The sequence below is a fragment of the Phyllobates terribilis genome, unplaced genomic scaffold, assembly GCF_046119375.1.
Source record: "Phyllobates terribilis strain yellow unplaced genomic scaffold, ASM4611937v1 Scaffold_23__1_contigs__length_19252631, whole genome shotgun sequence".
Lineage (NCBI taxonomy): Eukaryota > Metazoa > Chordata > Amphibia > Anura > Dendrobatidae > Phyllobates > Phyllobates terribilis.
The window spans coordinates 5,258,243-5,280,676 of NW_027362783.1; positions in this window are offsets into that span (position 1 = coordinate 5,258,243).

Below are 22,434 nucleotides of genomic sequence, written 5' to 3' on the forward strand. Positions count from 1 at the left end.
ACACCCCTTATCCCTCTTCCTGGTATGCATGCCACCCCTGATCACCATCTTGGTATGCATGGCACCCATGATCCCCATTCTGGTATGTATGGCACCCCCTCATCCCCATCCTGTTATGCATGGCACCCCCTGATCCCCATCCTGGTATGAAAAGCACTCCCTGATCCCCATCCTGGTATGCTTGGCACCACTCCATCCTGGTATGCTTGGCACCCCCTGATCCCCATCACGCTGCACACACAAAAATAAACAATCACACTCACCTCCTCTTTCCTTCAGTGCTTCATCTCGCTCTTCTTCCGACACCCACTGTGTGAGCCGCACATGGCGTCTCTTCCATGTGCCCTCAAACAGTGATATGCTGTGCCAGAATAGTCACTGCTCCCCGCGCTGGGATTCTGTGCGTGGGGAGCAGTGACCATTCACTCTCCTTAATAGCGCACACACTGTACCTGCAGCGCGGCTCCTGTTGCGGCTGGCTTTCAGTGTGCCGCTATTAAAGACCATGAATATTCACTACAACCCATGGGAGTGGATTGTAGTGAATATTCATGGACTTTAATATCGGGCACACAGACCGAGCACAGCAGGAGCCGGTAGAGTGTATGCGCTATTAAGGAAATTGAATATTCATTTTCTGTAGCAGCGGGCACAGTGGAGGCTGCAGCAGGCAGCTGCTGCCTCCTGTGCCCTGCTGCCTTTGCCCCCACATCCCCCACCACCCACAGCCATAGTTATATAGTATGGGACACAGTTTGGACTATAAGACGCACCCGCCACTTTTCTCCAAAATTTTGGAGGAAAAAAGTGTGTCTCATAATCCGAAAAATACGGTATATTTTTTTTTCACCCTGACTAATAAGTGTTTCATTACTTTACAGAGGAAGAGGAAGAGGACCCTTCACCAATAGGTATGTACTGTACATTATCATTCCATGTTTCTTAACCCTGTCTTGTAATCAGCATTAACCTTCCTGACAGCCCCATTTTTCAAGTCTGATACGTCACTTTCTGTGGTAATAACTTTAAAATGCTTCTGTCAGTGATTCTGAGATTGTGATTTTGTTTTTGTAAAACATTGTACCTGTTCGTACTGGATCAGTTGTTTAGTCGTTATTTATTAAAGTATTCCAAATTTTCTGAAAATTTAGAAAAATGTGCAATTTTTAAACTTAATTGTATACCCTTAATGAGATGTAAATATATGCTCTATATGGGGTAATGCTGCGTTCAGGAGAAATTGCATAGTACATTGTGCAGGCTAAAATTTGGGTCTGAAGTAACATTCTATCTGAATGGAATTTGACTTAATGGAATTTTTCATTTTTTGATTCCATTTTGCATTAATTAATGTAAAGCACCTTAAGGATTAGCAAATTTGAATACTTTGAAGCCTCCATTCATTGAACTGGGGTAACTTTTAGGATGTTACAATAAAGAGGCCCTTCAAAGTCACTTCAAAGGCCCTAAAATGCAGTATATTTTAAATTTCCTTGAAAATATGAAAGACTATGTACTTTGACGTAAGGCTATGTTCACACGTTACAGTTTTGCTGGATGTTTTTTTTTGCTGTGCTTTCCAGAATCCCAAAGTTCACCTTTGCTTCTATCACAGAAGCATGAACAATGGAAGGTGTTACGTCAGCAATGCAATACATATGTGAAATCATAAAACCATTTTTGGAAAAAAGGTTAATTTGCTGAAACTATTTGGGATAAAAAAAGATTTTTATGTCTGAAAAAAAAAGTGACTACTCTGAACAAAAAAGTTCATATGAGTTACTGAAAAATACACAATTGCAAATGTAACCGCCTGGAAAGTTGTATTGGTCAGGTATAGTTTATCTAAGACATTAGCTGTCACGGGTGTGTCAGAGTGACAGACAGTCGCCCTGCAGTTGGTTGCAGGAGATCTCTACGTTTGGCATTACAGACATCTTCTTAGAGGCTGTCTCTAGGACCCAGCGGCTACCTCCGTCTAATTAACACCCTGCCTGTCTGTATAAATACCTGCTGTGCTTCAGAGGGAGTTGCCGATGATATTCATTACTACTTGTGAAGGTTTAGCAAGAGTAGTACTTAGTCCTCTCTGTAGCTTGAGGACGCATGCGCATTTGTCTGGAGTCGTCTAAAGCTAAGCAATTTCCCCCTGTTTGTGTACCCTTATTGTATATAGTGTTTAGTGGAGACCGACTAGTGCTCATCTCCTTCCTTCCCTAGCCATAGCCATACGCCAGGGAAAGACAGGGCGAGGCACGCGTACGGCGATTGGTGCAGAGCCAATACAGGGACATTAAGGGAGACAGGGTGACACTAGATAGATATGATGCTGCAGATAGGAGGTCTCCTCTTCCCCCCTTTACCTAGAGTCTGGGCTCCCTTTCCCTCTTCCCTTTGTGTTGCACTATGTCTTTCCCACACTTGGTGTGACATTATCACCAGCCAAGCACATTTTGAAAGGAAAAAAAAAGAAAACTGACACTTTGTTGTTTTTAGGCATGTACTTTTTTTCCCTTTCTCCCTTGGTATGAGTTCAGTTGCAGAGCTCACCGTGCGGCTGCACAAGTTGTCCCTGGAGGTGAATGACCTCCACGGTGAGGTACAGCAGCAGCACCAGCGGCTACAGGTCGCCGATGTGGGGGTCTCTTTAGGTAGGCCTGTCCAAACTGAACCCAAAGTTGCCCTCCCGGACAGGTTTTCTGGAGGTAGGAACAAGTTTTTTGTATTCAAGGAGGCATGCAAACTGTATTTTAAACTTCGTCCTTACTCCTCCATAAATGAGGAGCAACGAGTTGGAATTGTGATCTCTCTACTGCTGGAAGATCCTCAGTCGTAGGTGTTTTCTTTACTGCAGGACTCGGTTTGCCTCCAGTCTGTGGAGGGTTTTTTCGGGGCTCATCTATAATGACCCTGACCGAGTCGCCTTGGCTGAGTCTAAGCTACATCGCCTTGAGCAGGGGAATTGGTCAGTGGAAACGTACAGTTCGGAATTCCGTAGATGGGCAATGGATTCCAAATGGAATGACTCAGCCCTTAGAAGTCAATTTTGTGAGGGGCTTACTGAAAGGTTGAAAGATGCCTTGGCAGTATATGAAACCTCTCAGTCGTTGGAGGCAAACATGTCATTGGCCATACGTCTTGATACACGCCTTTGGGATAGACGGGTGAGACCGGCCTTCTCTGGGGCCTTCTTGTCGGAGTTGTGTACCTCTGCCGGGGGAGCGGTCTGGAGGTGAACTAGTACTGGGGGAGGTGGAGGAACCATGCAGTTAGGGGGTGTCTCTGCATCATACATCTCTCTGGAGATTCACAAGAAAAAAGGTGTCTTTTTTTTGTGGGAAAAAAGGACATTTTGTTGGGACCTCTCCTTCAATTTCTAAACAAAAGGAGACTCTATTAACTCTTGCTAGTCTGGAGTTGGATAAACAAGGGGTGCATTTGTGACCAAACTGCAGTTTCCAGTTTGTCCTGACAGCAGAGGTGGTACTAGAGAGCAAAACCGAGAAAATGTCTCTGCTTCTTGACAGTGGAGCTGGAGTCAGCATGGCTGATGCTGAGTTTGTGAAGATTCATGGTCTTGCTTGCTGTATTTTAGATAAACCTATTTCCAGTTTTGACATCGACTCAGCGCCACTTGCACAGAAAGCATTTACTCAGATTATATATAATGTAAAACTGAGGGTGGGGTCAGTTCATTGTGAAATAATTCCTTGCTATGTCCTGGACAATCTTCCCACACGGATTGTTTTGGGTATACCTTGGGTTGTTAAACATAATCTATTGGTGGATTGACAAACCGGCGAGATTATTGAATGGGGAGATTACTGCCATGAAAACTGTTTAGATATCTCCCTTGCTACTGTCTCTACGGAAATATTACCTGCTTTTTGGTCTGTTTTTGAAGATGTTTTTTCTGTGAGCTGGTGTCAGGTTTTGCCTCCTCATCGAGCTTATGACTGTCCTCTATTAACCTGACCCCCGGAGCTAAACTACCGAAGTCCAGACTGTATAACCTTTGTGCCCCTGAGAGACAAGCCATGAAGTATTTCATTGCGGAAAGTCTGGAGAAGGGACATATCAGACCCTCATCTTCGCCCATGGCGGCAGGGTCTTCTTTGTGAAAAAAAAAAAAGATGATGGCCAACATCCCTGTTTAGATTTCTGGGAATTAAATCAAATTACTATCCGCGATCCATACTGTCTTCCTCTGATTCCTGATTTGTTCAGCCAGGTTGAGGTAGCTAAGGTTTTCTCCAAGTTGGATTTAATGGGAGCCTATAATCTGGCAAAAGTATTGTCTGATCTCATCAGACAGTACTTACAAGGTGGATACCACCAAAATTACAAGTAGCAATAGGGAAAGGGAAAAGGGTGTGAGTAAAATTAATAAATCTTTATTTAATAGTGTTAAAAACCTAATAATCCGTACATTGAGGATGTATATTGAATCACGGTTAATATGAATTATAATCCTATAAACTATGATCCACTAGATTTCTGATAGGGTCAGACAGTGAATCAAATTATAAATAGAATAAATCCCTAGCCAATGTCACTTATAATTAACCCCTTCCCCACATACGCCGTACATGTACTGCTCTGCGGGAGCGCCGCCGCGATCACATGCGGGTGTCAGCCGATCGCGGGCATTTAACCCCTGTGATGCCATTGTCAGTAGTTACAACGACATCGCAGGGCATCGCAGAGGGAGTGGGCTCCCTCTGTGATCCCATCAACACAACGCGATGTGATCGCGTTATGTTGATGGTCTCTTTGGTGACCCCCGGTCCCAAGATGGCCGCGGGGTCTTTCAGGGTCCTGCAGGAAGGTGGCCTGTCAGCACCTGCTCAGAGAGCAGGAGCTGAGACGCCTCTTTCCTTCCTGTCAGACGCTGCTCTGATGCTCTGCAGTGCAGATGCATTGCAGAGCATCAGATCAGCGATCTGACAGTTTGAAGTTGATGTCCCACCCTGGGACAATGTAAAAAAAGTAATAAAACATTTAATAAAAATTCTAAAAATATTTTTTTTAAAAATCACAAAATAAAGAAAGAAAAGAAAAAATATTAATCCAATAAATATATTTATCTGTGTAAAAAAAACAATAAACGTACACATATTTGGTATCGCGTCCGTAACGACCCGACCTATAAAACTTTCCCACTAGTTAACCCCTTCAATGAACACCATAAAAAAAGGTATAAAACACGGCAAAAAATTGTTCTTTTTCATCATACTTCCGAACAAAAAGTGGAATAAAACGTGATCAAAAAGACGCCTGTAAAAAAATATTGTACCACTGAAAACATCATCTTATCCTGCAAAATACAAGCCGCCATATAGCTCCATCAGTAGAAAATAAAAAAGTTACAGCTCTCAGATTAAAGCGACGCCAAAATAATAATTTTTTTCTATAAAATAGTTTTAATTGTTTAAAAGCGCCAAAACATAAAAAGAGATATAAATGTGGTATCGCTGTAATCGTACTGACCCGAAGAATAAATCTGCCTTATCAATTTTACCACACGCGGAACGGCATAAAAAATCCCCAAAAAAACAATTCCTGAATTGCTGGATTTTGTTCATGCAGCCTCCAAAAAAATGGAATAGAAAGCGATCAAAAAATGTCACGTGCTCGAAATTGTACCAATGAATACGTCAACTCATCCCACAAAAAACAAGCCCTTACATGACTCTGTTGGCCAAAATATAGAAAAATTATAGCTCGCTAAATATGGCGATGCAAAAACTTGTTTTTACAATAAAAAGCGTCTTTTAGTGTGTGACAGCTGTCAATCATAAAAACCTCATATAAATCTGTTATCCCTGTAATCGCACCAACCCGAAGAATAAAGTCGTCTAATCACTTATACCGCACGAGGAAAGGCATAAAAATTATATAAAACCTATTCTTCACATGCTGTTGATTTATTCATTCTGCCTCCCAAAGATTGCTCAGCATACATTTATCCGGTGGACTGTGCTGAGCGTTTACACCGGGGTTTCTGTGTAAATCTCTGAAATATGTGATTGAGACGGAACCCCCGGCGGAAGATTCCCTGTAATGAGACAGATGGAGGCACTGTGGACGCCATAGGACCTGTGATCCCACGGTGTCCGTCTTTTTATTAGGCATGCATAAAAGTGCCGTCAGCCAGAGTTCTATACACTTCTGAAAAGAAAGACGACGCTGAACAGAGGCCAGACGGAGTCCAGACGAACTCTGCTGCCTCATTATAGTGGAGCGCACGAAAAACGTGATCCAAAATGTTATGTAAAATGTTCCCAATAAAAGCTTCAGTTCCATTTACAAAAAAGCTCCCACTCAGGTCCGTCATCTGTTAACAATAATATAGGGGCTTCCACAATATTGGTAGCACAAAGGCTCTGGAAAAACAAAATGGCTCCTCGCCCTCCAAAAGAAATCCAGCGCTCTCAAATCCAAATGTCCCCCTCCTTCTGAGCTCCAGGATGTGTCTAAACCGCAGTTAGCGTCCACATGTTTGGCATTCCTGTAGCAATGAGAGACTGCCTAATTAATGGGTGCATGTCTTCAGAAGAACGAGCTGGGCATAATGTACTGGTCACTACAACGTACTGTTCACTACAGTGTACTGGTCACTACAACAGCAGTTTGCAATCTTCACTTAGCAACATCCACTATGCTTGTTTCTGGAAAACACACATGGAGTGAAAATCGTCACTACAACTGTAGATAAATTCACAAAGGGGTATAATTTCCAAAATGGGGTCACTTGAGGGGGATTCTGCTCTTATAGGGTCTCTGTATATGGAATCCGCAAACTATTCTAGGAAAATCTGCTCCCAGGAGGCAAAATGTGATCCGTCCCTCCCGAGTCTTACCGTATGGCCGTATGGCTAAGCAGTACTGTACAGCCATATATGGGGTATTTCTACATTCTGCAGAAATTGTGGGACAAATTTTGGTGTCATTTTTACCCATTTTCCAGTGTGAAAATGTAAAATCTGGGGCTAAAACAAAATTTTAGTGGTAAAACTGTAATTATTTTTTCTTCACTGCCCGGTGGTATAAAATTATGTGACACACCTGTGGTGTCAATATGATCACTACACCCCTAGATGAATTCATTGAGAGGTGTAGTTTGTAAAATTAGGTCACTTATGGGGGGGCTCAGCTGATCTGGCACGTTAGGGGCTCTACCAATGTGACATGGCACCCACAAACTAGTCCAACAAAATCTGAACTGTAATATGGTGCTTCTTCCCTTCTGAGCTTTGCACCAGGGCCGGCGTCAGCACCCGGCGTACCCGGGCAAGTGCCGGGGCCCTGGAAAATTATAGGGGCCCAGCCGCCCACTCACTGTCGGGGCCCGGGCCCACACACCCACCCGCCCACTCACTGTCGGGGCCGGGCCCACACACCCACCCGCCCACTCACTGTCGGGGCCGGGCCCACTCACCCACCCGCCCACTCACTGTCGGGGCCGGGCCCACACACCCACCCGCCCACTCACTGTCGGGGCCGGGCCCACACACCCACCCGCCCACTCACTGTCGGGGCCGGGCCCACACACCCCCCCGCCCACTCACTGTCGGGGCCGGGCCCACACACCCACTCACTGTCGGGGCCCTGGCCGCTTCCTCGGCACCTGTTCAGTGACGCAGGCGCTGCTTGATTGCCGGCACTCCCCCCAGACATGGCCGCGCGCTGTCCGGCTGTGTCTGCTAGTAATGACGCGGCAGGGTCGACGGCACTGCACCTTTAATTGTGCTTGTGTGTCGCCCCTGCCGCGTCATTACTAGCAGACACAACCGCACAGCGCGCGGCCATGTCTAGGGGAGTGCCGGCAATCAAACACCGTCGGAGGTCCTGCACAGATGGGCGGGAGGGGCCCGGACCCGAGAGCAAGTGGGCCCCTCTGATGTTCCAGGGCCATGAAGTGTGTGACACGCCGGGGGCCCTGCACTGCCCCATACCTGAGGAGCTGCTGGACAGGACACTGGACCGGGGACAGGTGAGTGAGGCTTCCCCAATCCCCATATTAAAAATATTAGTAATGGGTCTGTGTGAGTGCATGTATGTGAATGTCAGTGTATATGACTGTGTATATATATTTGTCTGTTTTATCTATGTGTATGTCTGTATGTGTACATATGTCTGCGTACCGTGTGTGCGCGCGCATATGTCTGCGTACCGTGTGTGCGCGCGCATATGTCTGCGTACCGTGTGTGCGTGCGCGTGTCTGTGTACCGTGTGTGCGCGCGCATATGTCTGCGTACTGTGTGTGCGTGCGCGTGTCTGCGTACCGTGTGTGCGCGCGCATATGTCTGCGTACTGTGTGTGCGTGCGTGTCTGCGTACCGTGTGTGCGCTCGCATATGTCTGCGTACTGTGTGTGCGTGCGCGTGTCTGCGTACCGTGTGTGCGCGCGCATATGTCTGCGTACTGTGTGTGCGTGCGTGTCTGCGTACCGTGTGTGCGCGCGCATATGTCTGCGTACTGTGTGCGTGCGCGTGTCTGCGTACCGTGTGTGCGCGCGCATATGTCTGCGTACTGTGTGTGCGTGCGTGTCTGCGTACCGTGTGTGCGCGCGCATATGTCTGCGTACTGTGTGTGCGTGCGCGTGTCTGCGTACCGTGTGTGCGCGCGCATATGTCTGCGTACTGTGTGTGCGTGCGTGTCTGCGTACCGTGTGTGCGCTCGCATATGTCTGCGTACTGTGTGTGCGCGCGCATATGTCTGCGTACTGTGTACATATCTCTCTGATTTAAGTACATAAAGATTAAAATTTTGAAATTTGCAAAATTTTCACCAAATTTCCGATTTTTTCACAAATAAATGTAAGTCATATCAAATAAATTCTAACACCATCATGAAGTACAATATGTCATGAAAAAACAATCTCAGAATCAGGGGGATCCATTGAAGCGTTCCAGAGTAATTACCTCATAAAGTGACAGTGGTCAGAATTAAAAAAAATGGCCCGGTCAGGAAGGTGAAAACAGGCTTCTGGGTGAAGGGGATAATGGCTGGGTTTATATTTTCAAAGTAAATGCCGTAAATTATATCAAAGTGCACTAGATTATTCTAGTATCTTCATCCAGGAGAAGGTTTTTGTCAAATTGAAGGCTCATATAGCCAATATATAATTAATAATAAACACATTATCCTAACCCAAGGAATACACTCCCCATATTATATGCAGGAAGTGTAAGACTATGTGCACACGGTGCAAATTTTGCTGCGGTTTTGACGCTGTGTGTTTATTCAGCGTCAAAATCGCAGCGGCCAGATGTTACAGCATAGTGGATGAGATTTCAAGAAATCCCATGCCCACTATGCATTTTTGTGCACCTGCGGAAGCTGACATGAGGTGCGTTTTTCAGATCCGCAGCATGTCTATTTTTCTTGCGGAAATGCATGCGGATTTTCCCCATAGACTTGCATTAGATGAGGAAAATCCGCATGCTTAAAAACCACATGTGTGTTTTATGTGCGTTTTATGTGCGTTTCCACAGCGGAAACGCACACAGAAACGCTACATGATGATCAATAAAGTTTGTTTAAAAAAAACCTATTCTCTAATTTCAACATGAAGACATGAAAAACGCATGCGGCAAAACCGCATCAAAAAATGCATGCAGCAAACCGCATGTAAAAACCGCAAGTAACCTAATTTGCATATTAGGTGCAGAAATGGTGCAGAAATTCTGCAGCGTCAAAACCGCAACAAATCCGCACTGTGTGCACGTACCCTAACAGGTCTAATCGATGTGATTATAATGAGCCTTTATACAATGATTTATTTGTCAGGACACACTATTACACCTAACTGTGTCTGTGTGGTTGATCTTAAATTATGCCTGAAGCTCCTTTATTGCGGTACGCAGTAAAGATAAGGAGGCATTAACACAGGCTTAGCCGGCTTAGATACAGTTATATGAAAAAGTTTCGGCACCCCTATTAATCTTAAGCTTAATGTTTTATAAAAATTGGTGTTTTTGCAACAGCTATTTCAGTTTGATATCTGTAATAACTGTTGGACACAGTAATGTTTCTGCCTTGAAATGAGGTTTATTGTACTAACAGAAAATGTGCAATCTGCATTCAAACAAAATTTGTCAGGTGCATTAGTATGGGCACCTCACCAGAAAAGTGACATTAATATTTAGTAGATCCTCCTTTTGCAAAAATAACAGCCTCTAGTCGCTTCCTGTAGCTTTTAATGATTTCCTGGATCCTGGATGAAGGTATTTTTGACCATTCCTCTTTACAAAACAATTCCAGTTCAGTTAAGTTTGATGGTCGCCGAGCATGGGCAGCCCTATTCAAATGATCCCACAGATGTTCAATGATATTCAGGTCTGGGGACTGGGATGGCCATTCCAGAACATTGTAATTGTTCCTCTGCATGAATGCCTGAGTAGATTTGGAGCGGTGTTTTGGATCATTGTCTTGCTGAAAGATCCATCCCCGGCGTAACTTCAACTTTGTCACTGATTCTTGAACATTATTGTCAAGAATCTGCTGATACTAAGTGGAATCCATGTGTCCTTCAACTTTAACAAGATTCCCGGTGCCGGCATTGGCCACACAGCCCCAAAGCATGATGGAACCTCCACCAAATTTTACTGTGGGTAGCAAGTGTTTTTCTTGGACTGCTGTGTTTTTTTGCCACCATGCATAATGCCTTTTTGTATGACCAAACAACTCAATCTTGGTTTCATCAGTCCACAGGACCTTCTTCCAAAAAGAAATTGGCTTCTCCATATGTGCTTTTGCATACCTCAGCCGACTCTGTTTGTGACGTGCTTGCAGAAACGGCTTCTTTCGCATCACTCTCCCATACAGCTTCTCCTTGTGCAAAGTGCGTTGTATAGTTGACCGATGCACAGTGACACCATCTGCAGCAAGTTGATGCTGCAGCTCTCTGGAGGTGGTCTGAGGATTGTCCTTGACTGATCTCACCATTCTTCTTCTCTGCCTTTCTGATATTTTTCTTGGCCTGCCACTTCTGGCCTTAACAAGAACTGTCCCTGTGTTCTTCCATTTCCTTACTATGTTCCTCACAGTGGAAACAGACAGGTTAAATCTCTGAGACAGCTTTTTGTATCCTTCCCCTGAACAACTATGTTGAATAATCTTTGTTTTCAGATCATTTGACAGTTTTTTTTGAGGAGCCCATGATGCCACTCTTCAGAGGAGATTCAAACAGGAGAACAACTTGCAAGTGGCCACTTTAATTAGCTTTTCTCATGATTGCATACACCTGGCTATGAAGTTCAAAGCTCAATGAGGTTACAAAACCCAAAAAAGTGCTTTAGTACGTCAGTGAAAAGTAGGTAGGAGTATTTAAAACAAGAAAATGATAAGGGTGCCCATACTTATGCACCTGTCAAATTTTGTTTGAATGCAGATTGCACATTTTCTGTTAGTACAATAAACCTCATTTCAAGGCAGAAACATTACTGTGTCCAACAGTTATTACATATATCAAACTGAAATAGCTGTTGCAAAAACACCAATTTTTATAAAACATTAAGCTTAAGATTAATAGGGGTGCCCAAACCTTTTCATATAACTGTATACGTGCGGCTCAGCTATGCCGCAGGCAGCCTCTCACGCTGTTCGCACACAAATTACCGGTCAGCAGGGGAGGCAGATAATATATATGGATCATGATCCCCTGGTTGTACAGGGGATCCAACAAACAATCTGCCTACTTTGATCTCAGATTCGACTCACATGTGCAGCTGTCGGATTCTCCCACACTGTCAACAAATGTGTAAGTGCGATCAGCGGGAGAGGCAATTTCGAAGTTCAACTATGTCTGCGATCTTTCAGGTCTAGATAAAGCTGACAACTAAAATGGGGTAGATATGTATCGTGCAACGTTGTAACACTGCACTCTGCAGCATGCGGTCAATTATTAGGCATAATAATTATAATGGACATTGGCTAGGGATTTATTCTATTTGTAATTCGATTCACTGTCTGAACCTATCAGGAATCTAGTGTATCATGGTTTTATAGGATTATAATTCATATTAACCGTGATTCAATATACATCATCTATGGGATGTACGGATTATTAGGTTTTTAACATTATTAAATAAAGATTTATTAATTTTACTCATACCGTTTTCTCCCCTTTCCCAATTTGCTACGAGCCTATAATCTGGTTTGAATCACAGAAGGGGATGAATGGAAAACAGGAGATTTTGAGAGTTTGGTTATGCCTTTTGGTTTGACCAATGCACCTACGGTATTCCAGCATTTCATAAATTATATTTTTCATCATTTGGTGGGGAGGTTTGTGGTGGTCTATCTGGACTATATTTTGGTTTACTCACCTGATTTTGAGACACATCGGTGGCATGTTAAGCAGGTACTCCAGATATTAAGGGATAACAAACTTTATGCTAAACTGGAAAAATGTGTTTTTGCTGTTCAGGAGGTGCAGTTTTTGGGGTACTTGTTGTCTTCAGGTTTCCGGATGGAACCGGTGAAGATCCGTGCAGTCCTTGATTACTTGTGAAGGCTTAGCAAGAGCAGTAGTTCGTCCTTTCTGGAGCTTGAGGACGTATGTGCATTTATCTGGAGTTGTCTAAAGCTAACCAATTTCCCCGTTTGTGTACCCTTGTTGTCTATAGTGTTTAGTGGATCTAGTAGGGCTCATATTCCTTCCCTAGCCATACGCCAGGGAAAGACAGGGCGAGGTACGGGTGCGGCGATTGTTGCAGAATCAATACAGGGACGTTAGGGGAGACAGGGTGAAGCTAGCTCAACCTAAGAGGTCTCCACTTTCCCCCTTTCCCTAGAGTCTGGGATCCCTTTCCCTCTTCCCTTTGTGTTGTACTAAGTCTTTCCCACACCTGGCGTGACATTAGCAGAGCATTGAGTTTTTAGCACACTGTTTAATTTCATGCATTGGTCGGCCCTCCAGTTGGTCAGGTAATGTTCAATTTCACATCTTGGTCAGTGTTACGCTCGCGCCCGGACTGATTGGCATGAGCGTGATTAGTGATCCCACTGTATAATGAACCGAGAAGTGCCTGGAGGGGCGTAACTAAGTATCTACCTGATCCGACCAAGGTCGCATGGCGGCTAACGACTCCATGAACCAAGGAGGAACCGAGCAGAGGGACCAGGTGCTACTCCAGGTCAGATCCCGGTCACAGCTCTTGACCCACACCAGGGAATGCAGGAACAGGCAGGTTAGGCTGTCATACAGACAGGTGGGTATTGGCAGGCATGGCTGGTATGCTGACAGGGGGTTACTGGTAAGCACGGCTGGTATGCAGACAGGTGGGTACTGGCAAGCACGGCTGGAGTGCAGACAGGGAAATACTGGCAAACATGGCTGGAGTGTAGACAGGTGGGTACTAGCAGGTTGGAGCGCAGGCTGGATAGAGTTCAGTACAGACTGGGAGACAGGAACAGAGCCGCAGATGCGGTAGACAAGCAGAGTAAAGCGAAACCGCCGGAGCGGAGGACAAGGCAGAGCAGAGTGGTACCGCAGGTGCGATGAACATGGCAGAGCAGAGAGGAACCGCCAGAGCGGTAGGCTAGGCAGAGCAGAGAGGAACCGCCGGAGCGGTGGGCTAGGCAGAGCAGAGGGGAACCGCCGGAGCGGTGAGCAAGCAGAGCACAACTAAACCGCAGGAGCGGTGAACACGGCAGAGCAGAAAGGAACCGCCGGAGCGGTGGGCTAGGCAGAGCAGAGGGGAACCGCCGGAGCGGTGAGCAAGGCAGAGCAGAGGGGAGCCGCCCGAGCGCTGAGCAAGGCAGAGCAGACAGAAACTGCTGGTGCAGTGAGCAAGGCAGAGCAGAGAAAATGGGCAAGTCAGAGCAGGGAGAAGCCGCCGGAGCGGTGGGGAAGGCTGAGCAAAGGGAAGCCGCTGGAGCGGTGGGCAAGTCAGAACAGAGAGAAACCCCAGGTGCGGTGAGCAAGGCAGAGCAGAGAGAAGCCGCCGGAGCGGTGGGCAAGTTAGAGCAGAGAGAAACCTCTGGTGCGGTGAGCAAGGCAGAGCAGAGAGAAGCCGCCGGAGCGGTGGGCAAGTTAGAGCAGAGAGAAACCTCTGGTGCGGTGAGCAAGGCAGAGCAGAGAGAAGCCGCCGGAGCGGTGAGCAATTCAGAGCAGAGAGAAGCCGCCGGAGCGGTGGGTAAGGCAGAGCAGAGGGAAGCCGCCTGAGCGGTGGGCAAGTCGAGCGGAGCGAAACCGCAGGTGCGGTGGACAAGGAAAATACGGGAAGATATGAAGGAAGGGAAAAGGGACTAGCAGAACCAGATACACACAAGGTACTTCCTATGAAGTAGCGAGTGGACACAAAACTCACAAACAGAAGTACAGAGACAACGAGTTGGAGTTAGGTGCAGGTTCAGACACTGCAGGAAAAGGGAGGGTACGGACATAGAGACAAAACAGGTAACAGGCTAAGAGACAGTTCAGACTGGAACTGATACTGCAACGAGATACAGGAACGAGCCTGGGTATACGGCCCCCAGAGTGGCGGAAACATACTAGAAGTCACAGATAACAGGTCTGGGAATGCAGCCCCCATAGTGGCGGAAACAGACAAGAAGCAGAACTGGACCTGGCAACTTCAGAGTCAAGGAGCACACTGAATGTTAGTGTTGCTCAGGCACCTCCTTCTGGGTGGAGGGGGTTTAAATATCCAGTGACTCACAGCAATAGGCTGGAGACGCATTAGGAGTGTGCCCACAGCAGCTATAAGAATCAGAAAGTAACCGGGCCGCCGCCCTAAGCAGTCAGTCAAAAGATATGCACACAGCATGAACTGGATGAAGCAAGGTTTGTAGGCTGGACTGACAGGTAAGATTGCAGTCTTGCATAGTGGGAGGTGGTGCACTATGCAAGCACGCCGCCAGGGATGTTACAGTCAGGCAATGTTTACTTTACACACATCAGTAATTTAATTAAACTTTAGTAATCCTAACTGCCATTCTGAGGTGAGGCGACTAAGACATTATGGTTTAAACTTGGGAAAATCTCAAAAATGATAGCAGCTTCACATCTCCTGAACAAACTATTAAAGCAAGTAAAAAAAAAAAAAAAGTTTAAAAAAAGATCATATAAAAGTACAAATCACCCCCCTTTTTGTCCCATTCAAAACAAAACAATAAAAAATACACATATTTGGTATTGCCACGTTCTGAAACGCCCGATCTATCAAGTAGAGAATTAATCTGATCAGTAAACGGCGAAATGAGAAAAAAATTAAAATGCAATAACAGGCGATCAAAACATTGTATCTAACCCAAAATAGTATCAGTAGAAACGTCAGCTTGGCACGCAAGCAATGAGCCCTCACCCGGGTCCAGATCCCGAATAATGGAGACACTACAGGTCTCGGAAAAATTTTTTAAATTGTTTTTTTCACCACTTAAATAAATAAGAATGCACACATGTTTGGTATCTTCAAGCTCGTAATGACCCGGATAATCTTAATGTCAGGTTAGTTTTACCATTCAGTGAACATGGTAGAGAAAAAAGCCCAAAACATTTGTGGAATTGCACTTTTTTGCAGTTTCACTATACTTGGAAGTTTTTCCCTGTTTTCCAGTACATTATATGGTTAGTGATGGGTGAACCTGTCAGTGTTAAGAGTTCGGCTAATATAGTCAAACACCGAACAGTTTTTTTAAAGTTCGGGTACCAGAACAGTACCCAGACCCCAAACACGGACCCCATTCATGTGAATGGGGGATCCGAATTTACCTGGTATCCAGCACTGTCATTTGCGTGGCAGCACAGGAGACACAGGCTCTGATCGGCGGTAATTGCAGAGCGCTGTGGCAGTGACCCGGCGGTAAAAAGCTTACTGGCTTAGGTGCCAGCTGATGGTACTACCACCATTAGCTGGCACCTCCTGCCATAGGAAGCAGCAGATACAGACGCCGCTGGATGGGAGCAGTAGTCTCCAATCCACTGGCGCCTGTGCTCTGCTGTAAGTAAAAAAAAAATTAAATTATTAAAAAAAATATTATAATAAAAATAAAACACATTATACTTACCTACACCTTTATTCCCGTTCAACTCATTGCACGCGTGGGAAAATACTCACTGCGCATGTGGTGACCTGTTTTGCCGGGAATACACTGAGTCAGTGTATTGCCGGCAAATGAACAGAGCAGTCACATACTATGTGGCTGCTCTGTTCATGGAATCTTCGTGGGACACTTGTTGTTTGGACTGCGTCGGAAATGTAAGGATGAGGTTGGTTTATTTTATTTTGTTACAGGGGACGTTGGCTTCAGCTGGAATGGCCAAGATGGTAAGTATGGTTTAATTTAGAATATTACAGGAATCCTGTCTTTATTTCAAATAAAATATTTTATTCTGGTTGTGAGTGTTTTTATTTTACATTTTACCTTCACTATGGGGTTAGTAATGGGGGGGCCTCTGCAATACTAACCTGGGTTTGATGTCAGCTGGCATTATAAGCTGATATCAACCCCAACCCTATAACCCCACCGCCACCGCTACAGGGCAGTGGGTAGAGCGAGGCTAAGTGCCAGAATTCTGGGACGGCTGAGGGCTTCTCTTTCTAGCCTCGGAGGGGGCCAATATTCATGGTCCCTTCCTAGGCTTTTAATATCAGTCCACAGATGTCTGCATAGCCTTTGCTAGCTGTTAAAATAGGGGGACCCCGTGTCATTATCTATCTGTATATCTATCTATTATATATTATCAACACACATAGTCAAAATTGTTGGTACCTCTCGTTTAATGAAAGAGAAACCCACAATGGTCACAGAAATAACTTGAATCTGACAAAAGTAATAATAAATTAAAAATCTATGAAAATGAAAAAATGAAAGTCAAACATTGCTTTTCAACTCTGCTTCCACGGAATTTTTTTAAAACTTAAACTCATGAAATAGGCCTAGACAGAAATGATGGTACCCCTGAAAATAATGTGACAAAAGGGATATGTTAAATGAAGTTGTGTCCACTAATTAGCATCACAGGTGCCTACAATCTTGTAATCAGTCAGTGGGCCTGTATTTAGGCCTACTCACTGTGCTGTTTGGTGACATGGTGTGTACCACACTCAACATGGACCAGAGGAAACAAATGATAGAGTTGTCTCAGGAGATTAGAAAAAAAATTATAGACAAGCATGTTAAAGGTAAAGGTTATAAGACCATCTCCAAACAGCTTGATGTTCCTATGACTATAGTTGCACATATTATTCACAAATTTAAGATCCATGGGACTGTAGCCAACCTCCCAGGACGTGGCCGCAGGAGGAAAATTGATGACAAATCAAAGAGACGGATGATACGAATGGTAACAAAAGAGCCCAGGAAAACTTCTAAAGAGATTAAAGGTGAACTTCAAGCTCAAGGAACATCAGTGTCAGTTCGCACCATCCTTCGTTGTTTGACCCAAAGTGGACTTCATGGGAGACGACCAAGGCGAACACCATTGTTGAAAAAAAATCAAAAAAGCCAGACTGGAATTTGCCAAACTACATGTTGACAAGCCACAAAGCTTCTGGGAGAATGTCCTATGGACAGATGAGACAAAAATGGAAGTTTTTGGCAAGGCACATCAGCTCTATGTTCACAGATGGAAAAATGAAGCATATTAAGAAAAGAACACTGTCCCTACTGTGAAACATGGAGGAGGCTCTGTTATGTTCTGGGGCTGCTTTGTTGCATTTGGCACAGGGTATCTTGAATCTGTTTAGGCTACAATGAAATCTCAAGACTATAAAGGGATTCTAGAGAGAAATGTGCTGCCCAGTGTCAGAAAGATTTGTCTCAGTTGCAGGTCATGGGTCTTGCAACAGGATAATGACCCAAAACACACAGCTAAAAACACGCAAAAATGGCTAAGAGTAAAACATTGGACTGTTCTGAAGTGGCCTTCTATGAGCCCTGATCTAAATCCCATTGAGCATCTTTGGAAAGAGCTGAAACATGACGTCTGGAAAAATCAACCTTCAAACACGAAACAACTGGAGCAGTTTGCTCATGAGGAGTGGGCCAAAATACCTGTTGAGAGGGGCAGAAGTCTCATTGACCGTTACAGGAATCGTTTGATTGCAGTGATTCCCTCAAAAGGTTGTTCAACAAAATATTAAGTTAAGGGTACCATCATTTCTGTCCAGGCCTATTTCAGGAGTTTAATTTTTTTAAAACTTCTGTGTAAACAGGGTTGAGAAGCAATTTCTGACTTTCATTTGTTCATTTTCATAGATTTTTAATTTATTATTACTTTTGTCAGATTCAAGTTATTTCTGTGACTATTGTGGGTTTTTCTTTCATTAAACGAGGGGTACCAACAATTTTGACCATGTGTGTATATATCTAGCTATCCATATATCTATGGATCTATTATCTATTTATTTATCTATCCATATATGTATTTATTATCTGTTGACCTATCTAATTATCTAAGATAGATAATAGATAGATATATGGATATATAGATATACTGATATCTAAATAGATAATAGATCGATAAATAGATATGTAGATAAATAGATTTATAGATAGATAATAGTTAGATATATGGATATATTGCTAGATAATAGATATATGGATAGATACACAAATAGATTAATAGATATACGGATAGATAGATATATGGATAGATACATAGGTAAATAATAGATATATGGATAGATATAAAGATAGATAAATAGATTCATAGATAGATAGAGAAATATTTAGATTTGAGAGTCCTCAGTGGTTGATACCTTTTAACCCCTTTCCGACGAGGTCAGTAATAGTACGTAGCTGCGCCCTGGGACTTATGGACCAGATACATACTATTACGCATGCGCCGATTGCACCCGCACCGCTCCCTGCATATTAAGCCCCGCAATGCTGCTATCGAAATTGATCCCAGCATTGCAGGGGCAAGGGGGGAGGTGATCGCTATACTCATCTCCTGCCGGCATCCACCGATGTCTGCGGCAGCTTCTGGATGTTGTCATGACGACCCGATGCAGTTATGACAACATCGGGGTCACCCGGAGGCAGGACGTTACCTTGGTCATGCGCAGTGCATGAGCCCTGTGTGCAGCGCTGACAGGCTGCATGGCATAGGGAGCTGCTGCTCTCTATAGTCCCATAGTGGGACAATGTGTAAAAGTAAAAAAAAGTGCAAGAAAGTGAAAAAAAAAAAAAATATAAAAAATATTTAAAAAAATGAAAAAAAAATCCCCCAAAAATAAAAATATATTGAACCCATAATATTTATTTATTATGAAGAAAAAAACAACCAATAAAAGTACACATATTTGGAATCGCCACGTCCGGAACGACCTGACCTATAAAACTGTGCCACTAGTTAACCCCTTTAGTAAACACAGTAAAAAATAAAAATAAAAAATGAAGCAAAAAACAATGCTTTATCATCATACCGGCAAACAAAAAATGGAATAACTTGCGATCAAAAAGACCAATGTAAATAAAAATGGTACCGCTGAAAATGTCATCTTGTCCCACAAAAAACAAGCCACTGTACAGCTCCATCATCCATAAAATAAAAAAGTTATAGCTCTCAGAATAAAGCGATACAAACATTTTTTTTTTTCTAGAAAATAGTTTTTATTGTGTAAAAGTGCCAAAACATAAAAAAAATTATATAAATTTGGTACCACTGACCTGAAGAATGAAGCTGCCTTATCAATTTTACCACACACGGAGATGCATAAAAAAAAACCCATAAAAACAATTCCTGAATTTTGTTTATTCTGCCTCCCAAAAATCGGAATAGAAAGCGATCAAAAAATGTCACATGCCCGAAAATGGTGCCAATAAAAATGTCAACTTCTCCCGCAATAAACAAGCTGTCACATGACTCTATCGGCCAAAGTATGGAAAATTTATAGCTCTCAAAATATGGTGATGCAAATACTAGTCTTCGCAAAAAAAAAAAAAAGGGCTTTTTAGTATGTGACAGACGTCAATCATAAAAACCTGATATGAATCTGTTATCGCTGTAATCGCAACGACCTGAAGAATAAAGTAGTCTAATCACTTATACCACACGAGGAACGGTGTAAAAAAATAAACTTTAGGGTTAGGGTTGTGCTAGGGTTAGGGTTGTATTAGGGTTGGGGTTAGGGTTGTGCTAGGGTTAGGGTTGGGCTAGTGTTAGGGTTGAGCTAGGGTTAGGGTTGGGCTAGGGTTAGGGTTGAGCTAGGGTTAGGGTTGGGCTAGGGTTGGGGTTATGGTTGGGCTAGGGTTGGGGTTGTATTTTGGTTGGGGTTAAATTTTGGATTTTTTCAAAAGTAAAGAAAAAAAAAATGATGTCGATATGGCGACCAGTGTTGAGCGCAAGTGCTCGCTACTTGAGTTTGCATCGGGTGCTCGGGTATGCACTGAGTATCGCAGGTGTTTGAGTGACATGCTCGAGTCTCTGCCCCATATGCTTTGCGGCCAAAAAAAACATTGCTGGGATCCCCTGCCATGCATGAGCGATCCCCGAATGTTTTTTCTTGGGTGTCTAACAACCGTGAAACATGCAGGTACTCGAGCATGTCACTCGAGCACCCGTGATACATGGTGCATACCCGAGTACCCGATGCAAACTCAAGTAGCGAGCACTTACGCTCAAGACTAATGACTTATTCAATATGATGACCTAATGTTATCAAATTCTGTCTTACCTCTGGGTTCAAAATGTACACTATACCCCTTGATAAAATCCTTGACGGGTCTAGTTTCCAAAATGGAGTCAGTTGTGGGGGGGGGGGGGGTTTCCACTATTTAGGCACATCAGAGACTCCTGAAATGCAACATGGCGTCCACTCTTGATTCCAGCCAATTTTGCGTTCAAAAAGTCACACAGTGCTCCTTTCCCTTTTGAACCCTGATGTGCGCCCAAACAGTGTATTTTCCCCACATATGGAGTATTGGCGTACTCAGGAGAAATTGCACAACAGTTTTTAGGTCCTATTTTCTCCTCTTACCCTTGTGAAAATAAAAAATTTGGGGCTAAAAGATCATTTTTGTGGAAAAAGTTAGATTTTTTTATTTTCACGGCTCCATGTGATAAACTTCTGTGAAGCACCTGGTGGTTAAGGGTGCTCGCCACACATCTAGATAAGTTCCCTGAGGGGTCTAGTTTCCAAAATCGTATGACTTGTGGGGGTTATCCACTGTTTAGGCACATCAGGGGCACATCCGCTAATTATTCAAGCAAATTTTACATTCAAAAAGTTAAATGGCGCTCCTTTCCTTCCGAACCCTGCCGTACGCCAAAGCAGTGGTTTTCCCCCACTTATGGGGTATTGACTTACTCAAGAGAGATTGCACAACAAATTGAATGGTGCCATTTCTCCTGTTACCCTTATGAAAATGCGAAACTGGGAGCTGAAAAACATTTTTGTGGGAAAAATGTGAAAATTTTATTTTCATGGCTCCATGTTATAAACTTCTGTGAAGCACCTGGGGGTTCAATGTGCTCACCACACATCTAGATAAATTCCCTGAGGGGTCTAGTTTCCAAAATGGTGTCACTTATGTGGTGTTTCCACTGTTTAGGCACATCAGGGGCTCTCCAAACGCAACATGACGTCCGCTAATTATTCAGCAAATTTTACTTTCAAAAAGTCAAATGGCGCTCCTTCCCTTCCGAACCCTGCTGTACGCCAAAGCAGTAGTTTTCCCTCACATATGGGGTATCGGCTTACTCAGGAGAGATTGCACAACAAGTTGCATGGTGCAATTTCTCCTGTTACCCTTATGAAAATGCAAAACTGGGGGCTGAAAAACATTTTTGTGGGAAAAATGTGGACATTTTATTTTCACGGCTCCATGTTATAAGCTTCTGTGAAGCACCTGGGGGTTCAAGGTGCTCACCACACATCTAGATAAGTTTCCTCATGGGTCTAGTTTCCAAAATGGTATCACTTATTGGGGTTTTTCACTGTTTAGGCACATCAGGGGCTCTCTAAACGCATCATGGCGTCCGCTAATTATTCAAGCAAATTTTACATTCAAAAAGTCAAATGGCTCCTTCCCTTCTGAGCCCCGCTGTGCGCCCAAACAGTGTTTTTTCCCCACGTAACGGGTATCTGCGTGCTCAGGGGAATTTTGACATAAAATTTTGGGGTCCATTTTTTCTGTTACCCCTGCAAAAATAAAAACATTTGGGTCTAAAGTAACATTTTTGTGAAAAAAGTTAAATCTTCATTTTTTTCTTCCACATTCCAAAAATTCCTGTGAAGCACCTGAAGAGTTAATAAACTACTTAAATGTGGTTTTGAGCACCTTCAGAGGTGCAGTTTTTAGAATGGTGTCACTTTTGGGTATTTTCTGTCATAAAGGCCCCTCAAAGTCACTTCAAATGTGATGTGGTCCCTAAAAAAATGGTTTTGCAAACTTTGTTGTAAGAATGAGAAATCGCTGGTCAACTTTTAATACTTTTAACTCCCTAACTGCTGATGTAAAGTAGACATGTGGG